Genomic DNA, 14423 nt, shown 5'->3' with positions numbered 1-14423 from the left:
AGTTCCACGAGAGATACTATGGAGATGTTTGGAGGCTAAAGGTGTACCTATAGCATACATAAGGGTGATCAAGGACATGTACGAGGGTGCCAAAACTAGGGTAAGGACAGTAGGAGGGGATTCAGAACACTTTCCAGTTGTGATGGGGTTGCATCAAGGATCAGCTCTTAGTCCGTTTCTGTTTGCCTTGGTGATGGATGTATTGACGCGACAAATTCAAGGTGAGGTGCCATAGTGTATGCTTTTTGCGGACGACATAGTCCTCATCGATGAGACTCAAAGCGGAGTTAACGCTAAGTTGGAAGATTGGAGACGCACCTTGGAGTCTAAAGGGTTTAAGTTGAGTAGGACCAAGACAGAGTACCTAAAGTGCCAGTTCAGTGAGACTCCTCAAGAGGTTGGCGCGGAAGTTAGGCTCGGGGACCAAGCCATCCAAAAGAGAAGTAGTTTTAAGTACCTTGGTTCTATCATGCAAGGCAGCGGGGAGATCGACGAGGATGTCACACATCATATTGGGGCAGGATGGATGAAATGGAGGCTTGCCTCCAGTGTGTTATGTGACAAGAAGGTGCCACCACAACTTAAGGGCAAGTTCTACAAACTGGTGGTTAGACCAACTATGTTATATGGGGCGGAGTGTTGGCCAGTTAAGGTCTCCCACGTGCAAAAGATGAAAGTTGCCGAGATGAGAATGTTGAGATGGATGTGTGGGCATACCAGGAGTGACAAAATTAAAAATGAGGTTATTCGAGACAAGGTAGGAGTGGCCCCGGTGGAAGACAAGATGCGTGAAACGCGACTGAGATGGTTTGGGCATATGAAGAGGAGAGTCCCAGAGGCACCAGTGCGGAGATGTGAGAGGTTGGCCATGGATGGTTTCAGAAGAGGTAGGGGTAGGCCGAAGAAATATTGGGGAGAGGTGATCAGACAAGACATGACGCATTTACGACTTACCGAGGACATGACCTTAGATAGGAGGGTGTGGAGGACACACATCAGGGTAGAAGGCTAGTACATAGTGGCATTATTCCCCCTTATCCGTAGGCGTATTAACGCACTATGATTTTTTTTGTACTCTGATTTATGTTATTTATGTTATGTATGTTATGTTACCTTATTATGGTATTTATGTTATTATTTATCGATATCTACTGTTTTTTTGGTGCTTTGATTATACTATTGTTTGGAACTTTTCCGTTATCTACTTTTTAACTTTTAATATTCGTTTCTGACCTTTCTTCCTATGCTTCTTATTGAGCCGAGGGTCTTTCGGAAACAGCCGTCTTACATTGGTAGGAGTCAGGTCTGCGTACACTTTACCCTCCCCAAACCCCACGATGTGGGATTTCACTGGGTTGTTGTTGTTGTTGTTGTATATTATATATACTTACAATGTATATCTAATATATTCACAATATACTATCTATTACTTACATTATATATTATATATACCTTTAATGTATATCTAATATACTCACAATATACTATCTATTACTTACATTATATATTATATATACCTTTAATGTATATCTAATATACTCACAATATACTATCTATTATAATAATATACTTACATTATATTATATATACTTACAATATATATCTAATATACTCACAATATTCTATCTATTACTTACATTATATATTATATATAGTTACAATGTAAAACAAATATATTCATATTATACTATCTATTATAAGAATATTTTTTCAAGTGGTCCAAACGTTAATTTTAGAAAAAAAATTCCGAACCGAGTCCGTCCCAGGCCGGTGGACTGGTGGGCCGGCTACCGGTTCCTTACTGGGTCGATCTTATCGATCCAAGGACAAAAAATGACCGGATCGGTTCAATTTTTTTTTTGTGTTGGGCCGGTACCAGATTTGATCTCCCCCGTGTCAAGCCTTTAATGGGCCGGTCTTAGGGGGTCTGTTAGCGGGCCACTCAGCCCAGTTGTTAGGTTTACCTAAAATACCCATATTATACTCAAATTCTAACCCTTAGCCCATCTGATGATCATCCCACCCAACTAGCACTTTTTCCACCCTTAATTCAGGTCAAAAACCCTTTCATAAAATAATCACCATACATTCTAAGGTTCAAGAATCAAATTACAAGTTAGGGGAGTAATTAACTTATTTTTATCGAAGAAATTGATGGAAAAATGAATAAAATAGCCCTAAGTCGCCTATTTTTCTCCTAAAGATGAAATTGCATAAATAAGAGCATTTTGGGGACTTTTAAGCATTTAACCCATGAATGGCCGGCTATAACGGTCAGAAGGGATCGTTACAATAGATACTAATTTAGCCATTGGTCATCCCCAAGCGATCAAACAAGGAGAAATTGGCTATGTCAGAGAGAGTGTACTACCTAAATCCTCAAACAAGTAATTAAGAGTACTTGTCTGCATGTCCTTCTCTATTTTCCAAGCGACTTTATCAACTAGACAATGCTTTCATTGAACCTTTACTAATCCGATTTTCTTTGTCCTCAACTTTCGAATATCATGATCAAGAATGCAACGATTTCCTCCTCGTACTGAAAATCATTTTCTAAAAATATGGATTCCCAGTTGATAATATAATTTCCAACTCCATGATACTTCTTTAGTATGGATAAATGAAAAACTAGATAGACTCCAGATAAATTAGGCGGCAAGGCTAATTGTAATCCACTGACCCCACATTATCAATATTTTCAAATGGACCAATGTAATGAGGCCTAAGCTTACCATTTTAATCGTACCTCATGAAGAATATATACAACGACAACAATAATAACAATCCAGTGAAATCTCACAAGTGGGGTCTGAGAAGGGTAAAGTGTATGCAGACCTTACTCCTATTCAGGTGGGACGACTGTTTTCGAGAGACCTCGGATTAAAAGAAGCATAAAAACACATTTGATAAAGATAAGAAGTTCAAAGCGATATGGGAAAATAAATAACCAAATAATAAGGATATACAATATTAAATATTATGATCCTTCGTACAGATTGTCGCTGTTTAGTGAGTTTAAAATTGAAAATCTATTTAGTTATGCTCTATAGTGAATAAGCCAGTTGACTGTTAAAAATAGCCAACGCCGGAGATGACGACGACACTAATGATGCCGCCGACGGGGAACGCAAACTTTGACGGCGGTGCACCGGCGATGCCGCCGCAACCCGGTACTGACATGACGGGAATATGCTTCAGGGACCAGTTATGGCTGAATACGTATCCACTGGACCGAAACCTAGTATTTGACTATTTTGCTCTGTCTCCATTCTACGATTGGACTTGCAACAATGAGAAACTCCGATCACGCTCCATTCACCCACTCGATATTTCGCATCTCTCGTATGAGTTTTTATCTCTGAATTCCTCTGCATCTGTTCAATTTGATTTTTCCCCAAATTAAGGATCCTGTTCACCTAAACAATCAGCAATAGATTACTTCATCCACTCCATTGTACTGTGATCAATTTCATAATTGAACCTTTGCCTTATTGAAAAACAAAGAATTATTGAAGGAAAATAAATTAGTTTGTTAAATTGCCCTAGGAGATTTGCTGAAAGTTTGAATATTGAGTGGTTTCCTGTTTTCCTTTCCGGGTGATAAGAAAGAGACATCGCAAGAGCTAGTTCATGAGGTGAGGATAGACCAATTCGCAGAGCTAGTTCATGAGGTGAGGATAGACCAATTCGCATCCCACAATTGACAGGGGACAACTTAACTGCGGGTGAATGGTTGAAATAATGCGAGCTTACATAGCCAGACGATTATATAGTATTATCGAATGGGCGGATTGGATATAGGAAGTTACATAACCCCCTATATGATATGGTAGTAGTAATATTGAGTTTAAAACATTTGCTCTCTAGCCTTTTTATTTTCCTTTTACTCTTTATATCCTTTTGCAAGGTGCAGGGGGAGGGAAGAGGGGAGAAGTTGTGTGTTGGATGAGATAAATGTGTAAATGTACAAGTTCGTGGCAACAGAGTCTCTGGGAGAAATAATAGTTTCTTTATTTTATATTATTCTCTATAAATTGTGCAAAGCTTTAGTTGTTTCATAAAGCACATTTGACACTGTTTTAGCACTTTCTGATAGCTGATGCTAAAGTTTCACTATGTGATTTTCTGGTATTTGGTTCAAGACATATGCACAACTAACTGTGCGACTGACTTATTAACATATTATTTGCTAATTGCTCTGCAGGAGGATGACAGGCAGTGAATACCTGCTGAATGAAGTTATGGAGCCTCATCTCTTTGTCATCCGTAGGCAAAAGAGGGACGGCCCCGAGAAGGTCACACCGATGCTGACTTATTACATCTTGGATGGTAATATACCAAGCTCCATAGCTCTGCAATGTGTTTGCTGGTCGACTGGTTAGTAATCTCTTCTTATCGCACCTTGGTACATGATTTATTTTATTAGGTAATAATTTTTCACTGTTTGTATCTTGCATTCTAATTAATCAACATAATAGTGTTCGATTGATTAAAATTTATTTGAGATACATATTATATATATGTGTGTGTGGTATATCAACCTATAGGGAGGTCCAATAATCAGTATTTCATCATCTAAACCCGTAAGCTTACTGAATAGATAATGGTGGATGGAAATTTTCTTATTTGTTGATAACTAACAATCTCCGCACGGAAATGGTGAACGGTTCAAAGCTCAATGGATAATAGACCCCGTGACCCTTCTTCACTTAAATCCCAGGCTTTTGGCTGTAGCAGGATCCGAACTTGTGATGTCTGCCTAACCCACATCACATCATGTGCTCTTACCGCTAGACCAAAGCCCTGGGATCATGAAAATCTATGATTTGGTTGTACTTGTATTTCAGCAGAGATCACATATTAGATTACTTTAAATTTGTTTCTGTTCCTCCTTGTACGAGCTGCCTCTGGCACCAAATGTTGTAAAATATCATATATGACACACTTTTGTTCCTCTATATTGACTGTGGTGTGAGGCATTTTTGGACTCATCAAAGGCACTTTCATAATTTGGCATGAGATAACAAGGGGATTCTTGGTTGTTGAATGCTAGGAACAGTACTCTGTAGGAAAAATATAAAGTCAAGTGCATCTTAGGGATCTCACTTTCATCCTTTCTTTGACAGTGCAGATTGATAGGTGATGTCGAGGTGGTTAGCTTGTAGGGTGGGTGGGGCTGTTAGTGCTTTAGAGGAATTTGAAAGAATAGAATAGAAAGAAATATGGAAGAGATTCCAGGTATTTCACCTACAAATTTTCTCTCACACGAGAATCCTTAGAGGAGGTGGTAATGACAAACTGTACAGAGGTTTTCATTCTTAATGACAATCATTATTGAGGTTTTCAATGTCTTCTGCCTTTACATGTCTTTCCAAAGTAAAAGAAGCAGGTAATATCCTTGAACTGTAATATTTTGATTGCCTTGTCTGGAGCTTTAGTGCACCGGGCTGCCCTTTTTTGTCTGTAGCATATATTCGTATTGTTGCTTTGTGAGATGATCAGCTGATCCCTATCTTATTTGTTGAAGTTCTTATGGCCAGTTTGACTTAAATTTTCTTTCGAAGTCTTGCATTTAGTATCCTTTATGTTGGTCGTTGCTCGTTGCTCATAGTTAACAAGGTTTTGATCACCTGCATCATTGGATGTATCTATGCTCGTTTTCATTGAGCTGAATATTAAAGAGAGGATTCAAGTATACATGTGGGTTTTATTTCAGTTCGTTAAACTAAGTTAAGTACTGAGTAATCCCTCAATCTAGAAACAATGGCACTTTTCTTTTGGCTCATTCCAAAAATTAAACCTTTGCTGAAGTCTTGTAGGTTATATAACTCGATATTTAGTAGCTGCAAAGATTTTGTTTTCTTGCATAATGTGATATTAGAGAATTTGTCTGTCCTTGCTGCTTTTCATGTTGAAAATTAACCTCTTCTCTCTTGATTCATTTATTTGACAGGGACGTGCTTTATATCATATATCAAAAGCTTTCAGTTTTGCATCTTCAAAGTTGGAAAAGACTGGATATGGTATCTTGACATCCCCTTTTCCCCTTTCTTGTGGTTCTCTTTTTTATTGTGTTTTCTTGGATGTGCTTGATTGGGATGGGTGATGGGGACTTGTCTAATGAGAACTTGATGCCACAAATATCAAAAAGATTAGCTGAAGCAATACTGCAATAGTATTGGTGGTTTTGTTTTCTTGTCTCTATTGTGTGTTCAAGTTAGTCTACTAACTTGAATATCTTCTGGTGAATGTAGAGTTGATGAATTCCTTTTTCCATCTCTCTTTTGTTGTATTCTACTTGTGTTTGTTCGGTTGACTGTTCAATAATAATTTAATCTTTGCTTTTAGAGATGGACTGTCACAATATGCATCACCCAAATTTTTTGCTGTAAGGTGTAGTATCATGTGTTTTAATTACTCCTACTCATAATGTCCATCCAATTTTACACTATTGTAGATCACTCGCTACTTGTTTGATGCTCTACGATTTTCATGCTATTTGTTAGTTCACGTTATCTCCATGATTATTCCAATTTTAAATAACAGCCCCTAGTGTAGATTAGCCCGCAACATCATATTCCTAACATGATTCAAAATCAGTAATTTGTTGCTTAACACTAAAATGGAGGAGAGAAAAGCTCTTATAAGCATGACAACTCTTGTCAAAAGACGCCCTGTGTGACTTTGGAGGTGTTCTTATATTCTTTGATATGAGGATCTGCAAAAACCTATTCAATTTAGGAAAAATAAGTTTTTGATTCATGTAATTAAAGACAAAGTTAGGCACATGATGGTCTACACCCACCCTCGATTTGGTGCCTGGAGATGTTAATGTCCGGGCTAAAAATGAACTATTTGAAATTATGCGCTCTTTAAGAGTTGTTTGTCATAACTGGAAACTAAACAAAGTACATTCCTTCTGGAAGACCCCAAAAAAGAAAATATGAATAATGGGAATTAGTGAGATCAGATATGTCGTTAGAAGTTCTATAGTTCCTGGTAAGGGAATCACCAAAAATTCTTCAAACTGCATTCCATATTGCGATACACTTCTATTTAGTATTCTGTCTGAGGAGCTTGAATTGGACCGCTCTGTGTATATTTATCATTCATGGTTATATTTTGACAAGAATAGTTGAAGTTTGATTCGAATCTCTCGATCAAGGTGTCAAATTCTATCCGTAGATTGTTCAGATCAATGATTTCTCATGCTCTTCTTTACATTAAGCTATGTTGCTCGGACTCAGGTGGGGGTATCCGACACGGGTGCAGTCTAGAGGTCAGATTCGTCATCTCATAATTTCTTACGATTTGGGGGTATGGATCCAATTGCAGATACGGGTGCTGGGATATGACTAATAATATATAAAAATAATATATACCTTGTTAATCATATATAAATTTGTCATCTATTCGTTATTTGTTTGTTGTTTTTCTCATAAAGCTTTTAATTTTCTATTCTTATCTAACATTTTTTTTTATGCATTTATGCTTTTACTGAGCCGAGGGTCTCCAGGAAACAGCCGTCCTACCTTGGTAGGAGTAAGGTCTGCGTACATTCTACCTTGGTAGGATTTCACTGGGTTGTTGTTGTTGTATGATTAACAAGGTAATTTGAATCCATATTGTTTATTAATTAAAATGAAAAAATTACTATTGCGTAGTTATAAATTGATATAAATATAGTAGTAGTATTTATCTTAGGATTAGGGGATACTGTAGGAGTATGGGTTCGGGTGTTTGGATATAACCAATAAATGCATATTACGACGCATAAAAGTTTATATTTCAACAATTAATTGAATTTAGAGTTAGTATATTTATATTCATTTTAAACACTTGTTGTAGTACTTATGTCTACATATGTATGACATAAGCCCATACGTAAACTTAATACCCGATCAACACATACGTCTTGGCCATAGGTGTAGTCAAAGAACCCAAGTTAGGTTGACCAAATCGGATGTGGGTCCCACAGCCACACCCATGTCGTGTCAACATGGGTGCGGTAAGGATTTTGAAGAGTCCGAGCAACATAGATTTTTGGAGTATAGTATTTTTATATTCTGTAACTTCATTCCAATCTGTGTGCTTTCCTTTCACAGTGGCTTCTGAAAATGAGAGTGCAGCATCTGAATCTAAGGCTGCTAAGGAGACCATCGACTTGAAGGAACTTAAACGAGTTGATCATATTCTTGCTTCCCTACAACGCAAGGTAACTGTAATGTCTTAGTGTAGTGTGTCTTGATGGTGCTTTTGACCTCAGCTGTCTCGTGTGCATAACCTCTTAGCCTAGGTGCTTGATATGGACTGTTAATTTCTTATGATGATATTTTATGTTTTATTAAAGGTTAAGGTTTCATATTATATGCTATGTTGCTCGGACTTTTAAAAAATGTCAACAGGTGTATGGCAGATCCTCCAAAAGTAGTGCATTTTTGGAGGATCCAATACGAGTGCAACAATATTTTTGAAGTCCTTGCAACATATATTGTGTGTGTTTTATAGTTTCACAATGTTTTTCTTCACGTAAGAGAAGCATCTAAAAGTGACAAAATTAATCTCTTGCAGCTACCACCCGTACCTCCAGCCCCACCTTTTCCAGAAGGTTATGTACCACCTTCCACAGCAGAAGACTCTGAAAACCAGCAAGCAGAAACCCAGTTGCCTCCAGTTGATCCCATTATCGATCAAGGTCCGTCTAAGAGAATGAAAGTATGACACAGAGACTGTCTAAGCACTTGGCGGCTGAAAAAAGTTGTACGACGCCTGAGATGGTCTAGAGTGATCCTTTCAGTAGATTTCTGTATGTTATGTAGTGTAAAATCTTTATGGTAGGTCAGAATTTGCCATGTAGTCAGTTATGATCCATGTTAAGGATATATATCACCTGTATTGCCATATACTGTTGTTACATTAGTTCAGGAAAGATTGGTAAATAACCATTTCTATCACACGTATTAATATCAGTTATCATTTCAAAAGCCATTAAATCACTCTTTTGACGCTGATTGTTTAGTTTTTGTCAAAATACCCTAATTAAAACAAGGAACAGCATCAGCAAACTAAGATGGAGTTGGAAGGATTGACGAGTGAAATTCAAGGAATGATTCATGGAGTTCAAAAAAATACTGAAGTTTCAAATCCTATGAATGATTTAAGGGGAAACTCATGGAATGATTCATGGGGTTTCAGACCTTTATAAGTTCTTCCATGTTCTAAGTAGAGGTATTTTCAAATCCTATGTATGATTTAGGGGATTCAAACTCATGGAATGATTCATGAGGTTTCAGACCTCTATAAGTTCTTCCATGTTTTAAGTAGAGGTATTTTTGTCCAAATATTATTTTAGTATTAAAATTTGACTATTTCCCTATTACTCAAACAATGACTAAAAACTCGCCCGAAAAACTTGTGATCTCACCTAATTTTTATCATTAGTTCGGATCGTGAATTGGTACAAGTTTTCTTTCTCTGGAACGGTCTTAATTGGTTCAAATACTATACAAATGCCATCTTTATTTGGAAGTTATTAGGGTTGAATATTGGGGGGGGGGGGGGAGGTGTGTGTGTGTGCGTCATATTTAGTGGTATTGAATTGTTTGCTGAAACATCTTCTTAGTAAAAAGAGAGTAGTCAAATGACTTAGGATGAATCCTAGCTGTAATAGTTCATCATCTTCATGTTCCCACTGCCTAAGGTGTTTGAGCCTATACAAGTTCACTCCTTGGCGGGCAAACCCCTATGGAATGTCCATATACATCTTCTAGCAAATTACCTAGGAAAAAGGCATTGTCTATATGACCATATCCATCTGAAAAATATATCCTTGGTTTGTTGCTGCCATTAATATTGCGACACATCGTACTTTTGAGCTAAGTTTTGAACCGTTCTAAGGATGTAATTACCTGAACCCAGTGAAATCAACTATCCCTAGATGAAAAGGTCAATACCTAAGTTTGAGAAGTGTGTTGGATGTGAATTAAGATCACAAGGAACCTCTAACACAAAGTTGAGTTGAAAGCTTCTCTAACAATTAAGTTTTCGTATAAGCTCATACAAGCACTTCAAATAAGCATATTTCCAAGAATATCAAGAGTTACGTGGCCCATAAGTTATAAAATTAAAGGTCTACGATTTTAATTTTCAAAGCATCAAACCGTTCATCATTCTCATGACCTCCCTACAAAAAATTATGATCGTTTTATCATAAGATAGCAGAGGAAAACAATTGTGCGATCAAAAGTGCGAACGCATTCCCATAATGCTGTCCGAACTTTGGATTGCACGATGGCTACCAATATTTTCAACGTTCTTCTAATTGAATTCCAACAACACTCCCAATCTCCCATTGTGTTGTTCGCACTTCTGGCACCACACAATGGCCGACGGGATTTTTTAAACACTTTCTTTTTCAAAATTTTCATTCCCATCAATCCTAAGAAGACTTTATCTCCTCTCCTCACCCTACGACACTAAGGTATGTTCCTCCATGTATTTTAAAGTATTCTTAATCATTAATCACAAATTCTTATAACAAGATTCTAACATCAAATCGTCCTTGTAGCTTTAGTGAAATCAAGAACTTACTTTTTAAGGTTCAAGACTTGATTTTTAGCGAAATCCACAATTTATCAACGAGATTATACTTCCTTCTACATCAAGGTAAGCATACTCTCACGATTTCTTAGTTATTTTATCATATGCTTACATATCAGAAGCAAGAATCTACCATCAAAACCTAGGATTCTCGAAGAACTCATCTCAAGGTTCAAGAAGACTTTTGAGGTTCTTCTTCAATATTTGGGTTTCAATAGAAGAAATTTAACGTATGTAAGACTATGTCTAAGTATGGGAGCATGATTGTTCCTTCCCACAATCTATTTTTTCATGTCTTTGTAATTGCATCCTTGAACTATCCAGTTAGTTACAAAAGGTCACCTTTTCTATGAACTTCCATGTGTGAGACCAAGTGGGTCTATCCTGTAAATTCAGTTATGTTCGTGCATGTAGATTATAAAAATTATGATTTTACTCTATATTTTACTCATAGTTTTCGTTTATGCAGTTTACTTCATCTTTCAGTCATTTTCATTCAGTCATGTTTCATATGACCATTTTACATACAATATAATTCCATATATACTTACTCCCTTTATTGGGGCAGTGCATTTTAAATGATTCAGACTCAGGTGTTCAAAATGATCGAGTAACATGTTAAGTTGTATGTTTTCAGCTATTAGTGAACTCCACTAGTTCTTGGAGCATTGTTAGACAATTTCAGTTTTGTTTAAGCTTATGGGTCATATCGGGGGCTTGTCCCAGTAAATAATACTCAGTCGTGTTAGAGAATTCATACATGGTCGGTTAGTATGTTCTTATGACATCTATTGCAGTTTTGACCGTCATGTCGCTTCATGAAATTTTAAAATATGGCTTATGAAAAGTACGTACTTACAATATTTATTTTCTCATGCTTATCGGGATTCTCAAATATCTTGAATTATGTATCCCGCTCATGTCTAGATGTATGCTCTATGTTCATGCCATGTTACAGGTATGTTGAGACCAACAATAGCATCAGGTGTCAGTCTAGCCCAAACTATAGCTCAAAATATGACAAACTTGGTATCAGAAAATTAGGTTCAAGTGTCTTAGGGAGTCTATAAAGTCGTGTTAATAGAATGCTTTAGTTCCACCATTGTTTAGTTTTGAAAGCTTTGCAGGTGTCTTTAAGACTTGTAAAATTGATGCCACCTGCTTGATAGGGGAAATATAGATTTTTCCTGTGATGACATTTGTGTTTACCACTAACCTCTTGACCAGTCCCCAAGAATCTGGCAAGGTCCTAGTTTAATAGTTTCTAGCATGCCTTTAGAGGGTGCATTACACATATGAGGTGTATAGGGAGGGAAAATAGGACATGTCTAATCAGTACTGCTCTCCCTCTTGTTTATAGTAGTTTGGTATGCCATCCTATAATCTTATTTATGATCTTGCCAATGATCACCGGAAAGTGAGCTAGTTTCTTCATTCCTGCAAAAAGAGGGCAACCCTATCTAGTAAGTAATTGGATAAACTTGATGTTTCATACCTGTTAGGTTTTGAATTCAAACAAGACTGATTGCATTAATATTATCTTCCATGGAAAAGCTGCTTTTGTTTGAGTTAATCAGTTAACTAGCTAGAGACTTGTTCATAATCCCTCAAAGGACCTCTTTTAAGTCCTTTTGGTTCCGATTACAAAAAAGTATGGTGTCACTCACAAAAGGTAAGATAATTTATTTGAAGGACCTAGATGTTCATGTAGAATCACTGATGATTAGCCTTATTTTGAGTGTTGTTGAGAAGTTAGGACAAGATCTCAACACTAAAAATGAATAAGGAGGGATATAGAGGGTTCCCTTGTCTTAGGCCTTTTCATGAGTTGAAAAAGTTATCTTTCCTCATTAATAATCATAGCGTCAGTTATTGGCTACTAGTCTTTGGAAACGTGCTTTGCACGTTTGTCTTTTATCATTATCATAAAAATTTTATATATTCAAAAAGTTGAGCTATAAAATAGGAAGTGTTGAAATTAACAATATATTAATTTTATACATTAAATAAAATCAGAAGTGGAACAATGTATTTACGATCCAATAAGAAATATGTGAAGCTACTAATTAAGATAATATAATCTCTAACGATATGAATATGTATGAATTTTTGGTTGAAAAATTGATAAATTTATGTAAATATTGTAGAGGTAGATGACATAGGAATGACTTTTTTTTTTAAGTCTTACGAATACTACTTTAATTTCACATAGGTTCTTTCAAATCTATTTCTCATGCCAAGTAGTATGCATGGAAATTGTTGGTTTGTCTTCACAGGCAGTCCAAGTCGTTACAAAGAAGGAATTAATAATGAAATACATTTTTCAGCAATCAATAAATTAATAATTACCAAAAAAAATGCAACATCAATTTATTATCTTACGTTTTAGGTGGGAAGTGATCCTTAGTCCATAAATAACTCAATATTCAACCAAATGCACCATTTAACCTTCTTGTAGTATAGGTTCCATCAAATAATCTTATATTAATTTTTAAAAATATATACATAAAATATCTCATACCTAATTTTACAGAGAGACCACGAATTCACGTTCCCCATATTTTTGCCTTAAATTTTGAAATGCATATACTGAATCAACCTTTTCTATTCATTATCCAAAGTAGTATTTTTCTTCAACAACACCTTCACCTATAAATTGACAATACCATATGAAAAGTCTTAACAGAAAAATAGCAAAAATTTAGACAGATATGAAGAATTTAAAATAAAAATAAAAAGAGTCTAAATTGAGATTAGATACTATTTGTGCTTAGCTTCGTGTAGTTTATCTTTAAACGTAAAATGCAATTCTTAAAAGAATGTTGAAAAACTGATACATTGGTGGTAATGATATTTGAAATCACCCATTTACATGTTAAAGTACACAAAATAAATAAAGAAAAAAATACTTGATTGAGTGCTTTTTAAAAATTAATTACTGATTTTAGCGATATTTTTTTATTTATTACCATTTATAGCAATATATAGCAATATTATGATAAACCTACACTTGTATTAAAAGTGAATTATGCATACAATATAAATGTATTATAAGTGTTTTAAAATATATATTATGTTTGTGTAGTAAGAAACTAACATAATGTATTATAGGTCTATTAAAATATGTGATAAATGTATTATCCATCTATAAAACTTGTATTATATATGTTTTATAAATAGTTCTCTGCAATATGTATTAAAACTGTATTATAAATGTATTATAAGTGTTCAGTGAAATTATTTTTTTATTGCTATAAATGATAAATATTTTCTTAATATTGTATATTTATGTAAGTTTCCCATAAATAAATGTATGTGTAAGCACCACTGGATATGCATTAATGGAGAAATAGAAAATAAGGGGAAAGTAGAGATAAAAAATAAGTAACATTATTGTTTATGCCTAGCTATATACGTATGTATAGATATATAGGTTGCATCGGTTACAGATTTAATTGTCAACATAATAGTTTTTTGTTAGTTACAAATTACAATCGTTTCATTAGCTAATATCCAGCACAAACTAAAGAAAATTAACTATACTGACCCTGCAATGCTTATAAATTATCACTAAGTTACTAAATTAATGACAATGACTTTTGAGCTTTCTAAATTAAAAAAGAGATGGATAATTAGGAGAATGTAATTAAGATTTTTAATTTTTTTTTTATAGATTTTCTACCATATCAAACAAATAGGGAAAAATAAGAAAAATGTCAAATATTTGAGGAAAAAGATTATTATTATTATTATTATTATTATTATTATTATTATTATTATTATTATTATTATTATTATTATTATTATTATTATTATTATTATTA

The 14423-nt window shown here is 35.1% G+C and overlaps 1 pseudogene; it reads left to right on the top strand.

Annotated features, from left to right (window-relative positions):
* The first annotated feature begins 2992 nt into the window (after nt 1-2992).
* Nucleotides 2993-9011, top strand: LOC129900351 (mediator of RNA polymerase II transcription subunit 6-like; annotated as a pseudogene).
* The last annotated feature ends 5412 nt before the right edge of the window (nt 9012-14423 follow it).

The sequence above is a fragment of the Solanum dulcamara genome, chromosome 1 (genome assembly GCF_947179165.1).
Source record: "Solanum dulcamara chromosome 1, daSolDulc1.2, whole genome shotgun sequence".
Taxonomy (NCBI): Eukaryota; Viridiplantae; Streptophyta; class Magnoliopsida; order Solanales; family Solanaceae; genus Solanum; species Solanum dulcamara.
Note: the sequence above shows the minus strand (reverse complement) of the source record. Positions and strands in the feature narration are given on the sequence as shown.